Consider the following 12,584-nt stretch of genomic DNA (forward strand, 5'->3'; position numbering starts at 1 on the left):
TTGCATAATTTCCTTGAAAGTATGTATGTAGATAATATAAAACCATGTTCAATAATACCACTTTAAGTCTTACTAAAGCAATAGTTGAATAAAAAGCTACTGCCTGAACATCAATTTATATATTCTGAATAATGCACGTCAATACTTTTTAGTTTTTAATGCAACAAATGAATGTGCTTCTTTTTTGCTCTATTATCTATAACAACATAAAAACTACCCCAAAAATTAGTGGCTAAAAACAACACACATTCATTATCTCCAAGTTTCTGTTGGTAAGGAGCCTGGAAGCAGCTCAGCTGGACAGTTACGACTTATGGTCTCATAAGACGCCAGCTTGTGCTACTGCAAGGTGAAGGCTTGAGCAGGCTGAAGAACGTGCTTCTAAATTCACTCACATGCTGATGGCAAAAGCACTCAGTTCTTCACTGGCTGCTGGCCAGAGGCCCCAATTCTTCCCTATGTGGTCCCTTCCACAGGCCTCCATGCCACATGGCAACTAGTTCCCAAGAGGAAGTGATAGAGTAATCAAGACAGAAGCAGGAGTGTCTGTTAATAACCCAGTCTAAGTGATACACTATGAAACAGCTGCCTTATTCCGCTGGCCATTTATCCCTGCGAGAGTGAGAGAGGGGACTACACAAGGTGTGAATAGTAGTAGGGAGGGCTCACTGAGAGCTATTTTAGAGGATTACTATTACACCTGTTAATTTATCTAATCTAGGTTGAACTAATGACAATGCTATTCACAAGGGATAACTGTATATCTCATTTTTTAAAGTAGGAAGTATTTACTGAGAGAAAGAAAGGCTTCTAAGAGCCAGAAGGAGTCCCAAGTAGTGGGACTATATACCTCATTTCTGTTTTGTTTTAACTGCATTCAGAGAATAGTCTCACAGTATTATACTGACAAAAGTAGGGGAAGAGATTTTCAGGTAATTTCCCATGATTTTTAAATGAGATCTAAATTGGTAGTCTCTACAGTATGATTGTGTACTCAATCATCTACTAGAGTTCAAGAGGAAGATGTTTATATTTAATAACAACTATGGTTTAATAGTCCTTCTTTAATATGTCAGGTGGTCATTTGATACTGGAGGCATCCTGAGAGAATCATGCTTTGTTCACTTTCTTCGTGTTATATATTACAATAATTTGAATGTCTATTTAACGGATTTAGAAACTATTTGGTTAACTAAAATAAACTGGATAGAATTGAGGGTGGGAAATTTTATGTAGAAAACCAACTAGGTAACTACACAGATATCCACATAGTTGCTCAACTAGCAACCAACACAGAATCAAATCCGTTCTCATAAACTAAAAAGAAAAAAAATCTTTATGACTTTGATATAAAATGAAACTTTTAAGAAATTCAAATTCTTATTGTGAGGTATCTCTGCTATGATATTAAAAATCAAATATACTCTTTAAATCTCTATATCAGTCTTAATGTCTCAGAAATAATGAAGATAAAGATACAGTAAAGAGAGGGCTGACCAAATAGCTCAGTAGATTAAAGCTCCTGCTTAGGTAGATGCAGTGGCTAGGGTTCCATCCCCGGCATGTCATGCCAGCCCCACCCCCAGAGCATGCTGGAACAGCAATTGAGACTGGACGTGGCACTGTAATCCCAGCGCTTGGGAGGCTGGACACAGGCAGATCACTACGAGTCCAATCTACACAGTAAGACCCTATATACCCTATCCTAAATACATTTTTTAACAAAACTGTCAAGTGAGCTTGTCAAAACAAGCTCTATTGGTCATTTTTGACAAAATCTGATTAACATTCAGAATGTCAATGGGAATATATTAGAGATATAGATGAAAAGCATTTGCATTAGTGTTGAGAAGTATTAGCAGGATATTTGCTTTTTAAAACTTTTATCCAAAATGTAGAAAACAAGCTTTTTCAAATTTGTCTTTAAAGTGCAGCTACACTGAAACTGTCTCATTGCTATTTGTTTCTCAATAAAATTATGGAGAGAGAGAGAAAAAAAAAAGGAAATGAGCATTGGTATAAAAGTCTATTCCTCTCTTTCAGGTCCTCCTTTCCAAGATGACGAAAAAAAGAAGGAACAACAGTCGTGCCAAAAAGGGCCGTGGTCATGTGCAGCCTATTCGCTGCACGAACTGCACCCAGTGCGTACCCAAGGATAAGGCTATTAAGAAGTTTGTCATTCGGAACATGGTGGAGGTCGCCGCTGTCAGGGACATTTCCAAAGCGAGTGTCTTCGACGGTTATGTGCTTCCCAAGCTGTATATGAAGCTGCATTACCGTGTGAGTTGTGCCATTCACAGCAAAGTGGTCAGAAATCGATCTTGTGAAGCCCGCAAGGACCAAACTCCTCCACCCCGATTTAGATCTGCTGGTGCTGCCCCACGACCTCCACCAAAGCCCATGGAAGGGGAGCTGGGTCTTAATGGACTGAAGAAAACTCTCTTAAAAAAGAAATAATAAATTGAATGTTATACTTTAAAAATAAATAAATAAAAGTCTATTCTTGAATTTGTAAATAGTAGTTAGTGGAATGTTAGACAAAGATAAAAATGTGTGGTCAAGATAGCAATATCTTATTTCTTTAAAAGAAAATAAATTAAAAACGTTTTAATTAAAAAAAAATAAATAAAGTGAAGCTACAGAGCCAGCCAGAAAGCTCAGTGGACTAAAGCGCCTGCTTAGGCAAAGCGCAGGGATTGGGGTTCAATCCCCAGCACCACAAGCCATGCCGGCCCCGCCCCCAGAGCAGGCAAACTGAGACAGAGACTGGGTGTGGTGGCATGCACTTGTAATCCCAGGGCTTTGGAAAGTTGAATACAGGAGGATCACAACGAGTCCGATCTACATAGTGAGACCCTCTAGACCCTGTACTAAATACATTAAAACAACAACAACAACAAGTGAAGATATAGCTCAGTGGTAGACTGCTCAATTAGCATACACAGGTCTTCAATTCTTTGTACTACCTCATAACCCCCCACCACCACCACACACACACACACAAAAAAATTGTCTTAAATCTTTCACAGGTAGCCAGCTGTGATACATGATTCAGGAAAATGAATAAAATCTAAAATAACTTTTGATGGTAAAATTAGATTTCTGATTTATAAATTTCCTATCTATAGATTTTTTTGTTACAGAAAATAAAATTTAAGAGTTCTATCAAATTTATAAGGTGACAGAATGTAACTTTTGAAATGTGTAATCACAATCTGCTTTCCTAATTATTACAGAACCTGTCACAAGCTACTTTCCCCCAAAACTTCGAATACATTTCACCCTTTGATTTGATCTGCCATTAAAACATACCTGACACTGTGTCCTCACATAGAAAGCTAAGATCATTAGATGAGGAGAAAGAGGGGAAACAAGGGAGGAACACACACCCATCAGTCAAGAAAGTCTAGCCCATATGCTTAAATGCTGAGGACTGAACTGGTTTCATAGCTGAGTTCATTCCAAAGTTCAAATACTACTGACACAGTGTTGCCAGGCATCATCAGCAAGCAGCTCACCGTGGGAAAAGTCCACCAGTCACTCACAGATGGGGTGATGACGACAATGTCAAAATGCAATTAAGGTTTCTATTTCTCTTTTGTTTCTTTTTCCCTTTGAAAACCAATGTATAACAGCACATAACAGCTGATCAGCTCAGATGATTAGGTCAATTCTCAAACTAATACCGTTTTAGAAAACAAATTTGATGCATTAGTGTTTAAGTTTTTCATACTTTCAGTGATTTGCTAAATACAGGTAAGACAGAGGAAAAAAATACTGTGTTTTGTCTAGGTTTCTGGCGTTATTAAATGTAGATGAACTACTAAAATTCACCAACTTTTATAAATTTACTTCTGAAAATGCTAAGTATAGTGTACTTCTGAGATATCTAAAAGATGTTTGATGATAGTTATACAGTGACCGACCTAACCACTGGGATTATCAGAATATATACAGGTAGAATGAAGCATTGGAATAAACTAAATTCCCACACAAAAACAGGATAAAGATGAACAGCTGAATAATGTCAACACATAACAAAAATAAATAGGAAAGGAACAAATACATACGAGATGGGGAAGAAAACCAAAACAGTACGGAATCAGCTGCCTTATAGAAAAAAACGTCAGAATCGTTTCAGAGGACCTCTTTTTCACTTTACAAAGTCCTATTTTCTTTATAATCTACAAAATATTCAGGAAGAAACTATAATGATGACAACTAAACCAATACACTCAGAAATATAACTGTCCTTTAATGGTTTTGTGTTTGCTTAATAAACAAGTTTAAAACAGTATTTTGGAAAGAGGCTGGAGGAGGATCCACGATGACGAGTGCTGAAAGCTCATCTAAGTCAACAAAAACCAAGGCAACAAACGCATGCCTACAGTTCAAGGGAAGTGACTGAGGGAGAACACTAAAACTCAGCAAGGGCGTGACAAGATTTCTGGTGGACACAGGGAGCTGGGGTGGCAGCACAAAGACAAAAACAAAAGATATCACAAATATGACATGCACAGTCTCAGCCAGGAATAGCTCCCCATTGCCAGGAAAAGCTATTGCTATAAAAGGATCAGCACTTGTTAACTACAGGGAAGTCTATAGTCCTCAATGACTTTAAATCCAGTTTGGAGAACTGTTTTGCAGGAAGGGAGCTTGTGACTGCAACTCCCGGAGTCTAGGACACTGTGTTTGGAACTGTCATAGAACAAATAGCTGCTATCATCCACTGGCCCTAGGAACCAATAAGCACTGTGGCTTGCCATCCTTGGAACCCACAAACATTCTATCACACTTGCACAAAAGTCTAAATACAGCTACAGCCAGCTGTGCAAATGTGGCCTCAGCACACACTCTTCTACAGCACACAAGTGGTCCAATCCCAACTAGGGGAACAGATAGGCTTACACTCTGGGACCTGAGGATTCATCTCCCTCACACATACCAACCATCTCCTTTGCTTCTGGCGTCTCAGCTATAACTACAGCATCAATGGGGCTTGACCATTTACCAATCTATTTAAATAAGTATGATAAAAATTGCATGTTATTTTCATTAATTTGTATAAGATAATATAACAGGAAATATAAAAACAATTTTATCAAATTTATTCAGTACAACTGGTTGGGCTGGGGAGAGAGCTCAGCAGCATAAGTGCCTGCCTGGCAAGAACAAGGTCCTCAATTCTATCCCCAGAACAACAAAAAAGAATCAACTGGTTGAAGTCACACCTGCCCAAGCAACACTCCAAATAGTCAATATGTAAACAAACATGTCGCCCAAATGGCATTCTGTGTAAATTGTTAAGTGGTTAAAAACAAACTGCTCAGCAGTCGCTGCCTTTCTGTAGCCACACGCTCCTGCACCACAGCTCCTGTTCCTACTGTTAGCACCCACTTACTGAGGGCCTGAGAAGCCCCGCCCTGCAGCTGCACTGCCACCTCGAGTGCTGACACATCTGCCAGCCATAGCACAGAAGCATTCCCAGACATCAGCGATGGTAACCACAGGCAAAGTAATCAAAGAAGCAAAGCCGAAGCACTTACCCAACTGACACCTACGACTTAGAAAATTAGTCTTTCCCTATAAAAACTACTATTAGAACTGAAGAAGCAACTGTTACAACAGAAATCTAGAGCATAAAGATGTAAGAAACATGAAAAAGCAAAGAAGCAAGGTGCATGGCAGTAATTGCAGCACTCTGGAAGGCTCCGGGAGGAGGACTGCAAGTTGGAACCTAACATACAGAATTTTGCTAGCAAGACACTACCTCAAATAAAAAATGGTGGGGGGTATAGCTTAATGTGATGGCCTTGGTTGGGTTCTATCCCTGGTGAAGATGATGGTGATGAAGGAGAAAAAGAAAGTAGGGGCATAGTGGAGAAGAAAAGGGGGGAGGACAGAGGAAGGGTGAAAACAGCAAGGGAAGGAGAGAGGGAGGCAGACCCAGAGGGAGGGGAGGAAGGGGGAGAAATTAAGAAAAAAACCCAAAACACTAAGGATACATGAAACCTACAAAGGAACATAGTAATTCTCTAGAAACAAATACCAACTTAAGAGAAATGTATTAACTATATTAAATATATTAAAGTGATTCAAAATAATGATGCTAAGAAAGCTCAGCAAGATACAAGGTATTAAAAGTAGGCAACCTGACAAAACAAAAACAAAATATAAAGGAACCAAACAGAATCTTGGGGCCCTAGAATGGCTCTTTTAACAACAGACCAGAACATGCAGAAGAAAGAATTTCTGAAACTGAAAACAAGGAAAGAGCAAGGAGAGAGAAGAAAATGGAGGGAGGGTGGGAGGAAAAAAAAGGAGGGAGGGAATATAAAGAAATGTTTGGACATCATTAAACAAATAAGTATTATTAAAGTTCCAAAGGTGAAGGGGGAAAAGGCATTAATAACCTAGTTAACAAAATAATAATTAAAATCTTCCTTTTTTTTTGTGGAATCGGGGATTGAACTTATGCTCTTCTACTGAGCCATCTCCCTGGCCCCCTAAAATTTTGAAAAAGATATAGATATCCAGGTCTAGAATGTTCAAAAGACCCCAAGCAAATTTAGTCAAATAAGACATAGAGTGGGGGCCAGGGAGATGGCTCAGTGGAATAAGGGCTTCCATGGCAAGTGCAAGGGACTGAGTTCAATCCCCAGTTCTGCCAAAAAGAAAAGAAAGAAAGACATAAGGCGGCCCCTCACATATGAACACCCTGGGCTATGACCAGCATGCCAGCTACTCGTACGGCTGTAAACAATGCCAGAAAAGTGTACGGAAGTGTGCATAAGCGTCAGTCTAAGCCCAGATGTGCGTGCTTGTAGATGTGATTTTTGGTCAGAGCTTCATAGGATTACTACAAGTACTGTTATCAAAATGGCCCCCAAACAAGCTGGGAAAGAAGCTAAGGAAGGATGGGAAAATACAGCAATCACAACAGAAAAGAAGAAAATTGTGTAGAAATAGGAGAATGGGGTTCACATGACCAATCTTGTTAACCTTAGCAACCTTGTATATGTTGAAATCTTACAGAGAAAAGACTTAAGGCAGCTAGTGCTGCTAAAGGTGTTACACAAATTAGTAAGGCACAATCGTGTTAGGTGAGGTAGTAAGGTTATGCTTAGTATGAATAAATGACACAGGTTACAGCTTATCTGACTCTATAACCTGTGAAAAAGCTAGGGTTATAAATGCGTATATCATAAAGGATAATCCATCAACATGTGATAATGGTGAAACATTTTGTGCCAATCAGTAGTTTCACACTTTGAGGTGAAGACTGGGGTAACTATGCTTAGTGAAGCAGCCGTTGTTGGTAAATGCACTGCTGTAAATTACATACACCACTTCAAAATGGTGACACAGAGAAATGGCTTTTGCTCTCATCATTTTCAACTGTGAAGCAACTGGCCTTTTCTGGAAGAAAATGTTTCGGAGAACATAAAAGACCCAGAAAGAGAAGAAAATGCCAAGCAACAAGCCTACGAAGGATAGGCTAACCTTACTACTAAATGCCAGTCCAAGTGGTAAGCTCAAGATAAAGCCTCTGTTGGGTTTATCACTCTATATTACAATTAAATTGTCCCATATCAAAACAAAAAAGAGAATTAATTATATAAGGAAATACCTGTTAGACTAACAGATTTCTCAGTAGAAACACCACAGGCCAGAAAAAAATCTCTGACATATTTAAAATACGAGAAGAAAGCAGGGGAAAAGAATTACCAAGATTACTATACCTGGCCATATATCCTTTAGAAATGAAATAAAGCTTTTCCTAAATAAATTCTGAGCCAATTCATCACTACTTGACCAGCATTACAAAAGTGCTTAAGAGAGAACTACGTTTAGAAGTGAAAGATCCAGAAGTATAATGAATATATATCAAATAAAATTCACTGATAAAAGACACACATGGAAAAAAAGAAGTTTATCACTACATAAAGTTTTTCACTTTGATAAACAATGAGAGACAGGAGAAACAAAGATTATATAAAATAACCAGAAAATAACTTTTGTAAAATGGCAGGATTAAGTTCTTACCAACAGTAGTTATAAATGCAAAGATTAAATTCTCCAACTAAAAGACAAACTACACGAATGGCTTTTTACAAAAACACATAAGAGGGCCGGGGAGATAGCTTAGAAGAATAAGCAAAGATTGCACGGCAAGCACAGGGTCCTGAGTTCAATCCCCAGTACCGCAGAGAGAGAGAGAGAGAGAGAGAGAGAGAGAGAGAGAGAGAGAGAGAGAGAGAGAGGATTCTGACAAGAGACTAATCTAGTGTCTCCCGAAGCTTTGTAAGTGGAACTCTGAGGAGGCAATTAGCCATGGGAGCATAATACTTACCAGTGGATTAGTTCACTGGGTGCTTATAGCTAAGAGTGATTTGGAAGTGAAGTTGGGTCTCGGGGCACTGCCTGGAAGGGTCTGTCTCCCTCCCTTGCCCTGCATACCTCTCTTCTTCCTCCCTTCATGGCATATGCTCTTTCTCCTCTCCAAGCCCATTTGCTTCTTCTCCCTCAAACTTCTACAAACTCTGAGCCAAAATAAACATTTCCTCCTTTAATTATTGTGTTGGGTATCATTTCTCAGTGATGAAAAAGTAACTAAAATAGACAATAAAATTTAAGAAATGAAAAAGATATCCTATGTACACAGAAACACAAAGCAAGGAGTAGCTATACATAATTACACAGAATGAATTTTAAGTCAAAATCTGTGGGAAAAAAAAGACATAATGACAAAGAGATTAAGAAGATAAAACAAGTATACATGTACGTATCCAATAGTAGATCAATCAAATATATAAAGGGAATACTAGTGGGTCAAAAAGGAAATGTGGCTCTTCTGCTTCAGTCTGCCATCGAGTGCGTGTTCTCGCCTCCTATCGGCACCATGTCTTCTCACAAGACTTTCAGAATCAAACGATTCCTGGCCAAGAAGCAAAAGCAGAATCGCCCCATCCCTCAGTGGATTCGTATGAAGACAGGTAATAAAATCAGGTACAACTCCAAGAGGAGACACTGGAGGAGGACCAAGCTAGGACTGCAAGAAGTTGCACATGAGCTGTAACACATTTACCCTCTGGGAGGTCACAAGATGATGTCATGTTTTAATCATGGTCAAGACAATACTGAATAAAGTTTTAAAAATAACCATTGCCCGGACAGTGGAATATACTTAATCAGGAATCTTACTTCTTTTTTTTTTTTTTTTTTCCTGTGATCAGTACTATTAAGTCAATAAATGTTTGAAACCTTAAAAAAAAAAAAAAAAAAGAAATGGGACTACAATAGCTGGGGACACTAACAACACACTTTTAACATACAAGTCAACCAAACAGTAAATCACCTATTAAGCAAAAAATTAGCCTGCATTATAGAACAAATGAGCCGAACAAGCACTGATGAGATATTTTATCCAAACTGTACAGAATATATGAGGTGTTCTCAAAATATACAGTGAAGTTTTAAATTTTTAAAAACTAATTACAGTAAAAACACTGCCATTAATCACCTTCAAAATACCTACCCTTTATTTCCAACATGCTTATCCCATCATTCTCGCTAATTTCTGAAGCAGTTCTGAGTTTTCTTTCAAGTCCTTACAAGGTATAATAAAAAAGTGTGACTGTTGCTGCCAACTGCCATTCAACTGAAAAGCAGGCTACTACTGTAAACCATTATGATGTACTCATCTACTAGATTTGGCATCCTGCAACTTCTGATTCTTCCCCAAAGTCAAAATAACCATGAAAGAGAAATGTTTTTAATCAGTTCAAGACAATCAGTTCAAGGCAGCCATGACAGTGGTAAACAAAAATTCACAAAAGAGGACTTCCAGAACTGCTCCAAACAGTGTCAAGAATGATAGAATAAGTGTGCTTAGGTGACAGGGCATATTCAAAGGACAGTATGGCAGGATACCTTCTGTGTAGTAAGAATGTTACCAATTTACACACTCATGCTAGTTTTTCTTTTTCTTTTTTTTTTTTTTTGGTATGTTTAGGGAAGGGTCTACAGGGTGTTGTTCAGGGTCTCACTACTAGATCTGACTCAGTGATTCTACTGTTTACAGCCTCCCAAGAGCTGTAAACATATACTCACCACCACGCCCAGTCTTAATTGCTGGCTCAGCATGCCCTGGGGGGGAGGGGCGCATGGCAGGCCCGACAATCAACCCCCCACTCACCTGCCTGCAGGCGTTTTAATTCGCTGAGCTATATGGCTGGCTCTACTCATGGTAGTTTTTGATCATATTTCATATGGTGTTCTCATCAGTGTATGGAACACTCTACAGGGCAGATTATATATTAAACACAAAACAAGCCTCAATAAACGTTAAAAAAAAAACTGAAATATAAGGTTTCTGATCACAATGTGATACTAGAAATAAACAAGATTAATGGAAACTATACACATACATGTAAACTGAACAATATACTCTGAACAACCAATGGTCATTAGAGAAGTAAAATAAAATCTTTTTTGAAATAAAAATAGAAATACAATATACTAAGTCTGTAGCAAGAAGAGAGGGAATAAAAAAAAAAAAGGATTAGGGTATGCTACACACATGTTCTATCTTAGTTTCTTTTCTTGTGGCTGAGATGCACCCAACACTCACAAGGGAAGTATGGTAGGAAAGGGTTATTCAGCATGGTTGATAGATTTCAGTCCATAACTGCTGGCACCAAGGCAGGGTGGCACATGGCAAAGGAGAAAGCGTTCATGGCAGCAGAAGGCAGCAAAGGCAACAAGGGAGAGGAGGATACAAAATCCCGTTTGTCCCTTACACTGTACGCAAACTACCATCCCTAGAGTAAGTGTAGCACTCACACTTTTAACACTATCCACAAGTATGCCAAAACAATCCGTGGACTAATTTACTAATTTTACTACCTTAGTCTCAGTATCACACACTAGATTCAGCCAGCCACCTCTGAAAAAGCCCTACGATCACATGAGGTTTTGGAGGACATCAAGACATAAATCACAACATGTACCAACTCCACACAAGTAATATAAATGTTAAGTATTGCAAACATGTATTAAAAATATTTTTTTCACCTACAATATTTAAATGGCAAAGGAATACCCATCTCTGACAAAACTAAACAACAACAACAAAAAAAAAGGAATATAAATGAAGGACCATTTTTGTATCTGTATATACAAAATAGGATAGATATACAGCTACTTTCTCTTAGTTCAATGAGAAGAAAGATTTGTACTAATAGTGTTCAGACAGGATACCATGTCTGCATCTTGTACTATGAATAACTACTATGAAGACAATAACATGTAATGTATTATTTTAACTGTCCTACTAACCTGTTTTGAAACTGTCTTATTGCTATTTGTTTCTCAATAAACAAAATAAAAATTCAAAATAAATATTATTTTTTCTTTTTTAAGTTTAAGTTTACTGGTACCATTTAGGTATATATACAATGATCACATTCATCATAGGGAATTTATATCTGTATGTGTTATACTTTGATTTGTCTGAAAATCATTTTCTGGGCTAGAAGAGACTGCTGCTTCTGGAGTTAGTCAATTCTTACAGTAAAGACTTAACAGGAGCACGCTTCTGATATGGGAACTACCCAGGCCAGAGCCAGAACTCCTCTATACAACCCAAGCTCCCCAGGAAGCATAGCTCTTTTGGCTTAGTCATCCCAGCACCATCACGAGGAAACCAAGGACCAGTCCTTTAGAATAGCCTGTTGAAATTATGCAAACCAGCCAACCTAAAATTTTCACCCTGGATTCTCTCCTTTTCCTCCAAAAATCCCAGTAATTGCTAAGATATTGTCACTTGAAAGCTAGACAAAACAAAACCTGGCCTAAACCTAAAAATACAACCTTGTAGCATACAGCCAAGAGTAGGTTTAAAGAGAGAGAGAGAGAGAGAGAGAGAGAGAGAGAGAGAGAGAGAAGTAATAAAAGGAAAGGTTCTCTCAAAAAACACCTGTATCAAAAAAATAAATAAAGTTTAGGAATTTATGTTCACCAACAGAAGATTACGTGAAAGACAACCAAGAAAATAATGCCAACCAAAATAGCCACAAAAAAGTTACTTCTTTAGCCAAGGAAATGAAAGATTTCTACAATAGAAAGTATAAAACATTGCTGAAAGAAATATTTGTGTCTACAAAAGAATGCAATGACATCCCATGTTCTTAGATAGGAAGAATACTGGGAAAGTGTCTATCCCACCATATCAAAAATCAACTCAAAGCAGCCAGGCTGGTGGCACATATCTATAATTCTACCTACTTCCCTAATAATTTCACTATGTTCTTAGTATCTTTATACCAGCATTTTAGTGGCTGCATTGTAACATAGTATCAATATATTTATCATGCTGCAGCTTATAAACCTATCTCACTGCTAAAAATTTAAGTTCTACTATGGAGATACGATACATGCTCATTTCTGGTGCATTAAATATATTAATTACAGTAAAATAATTATATATTTAAACAATGTATTATAGCATACATTTTATTATATAGTAATGCAGAATTCGCTATATGCAATAATATAATTTGTTATATTTAGTAGCTATTTCA

General features: G+C 37.9%; 1 protein-coding gene across 1 annotated transcript in view; it reads right to left on the reverse strand.

Moving 5' to 3' along the window:
- Pawr (pro-apoptotic WT1 regulator) overlaps window positions 1-12,584 on the reverse strand; it is a 109,741-nt gene that overhangs the window by 11,215 nt on the left and 85,942 nt on the right. The window lies entirely within an intron of this gene.

This window comes from Octodon degus, unplaced genomic scaffold, assembly GCF_000260255.1.
Source record: "Octodon degus isolate 3935 unplaced genomic scaffold, OctDeg1.0 scaffold00004, whole genome shotgun sequence".
In the NCBI taxonomy this organism is placed as follows: domain Eukaryota; kingdom Metazoa; phylum Chordata; class Mammalia; order Rodentia; family Octodontidae; genus Octodon; species Octodon degus.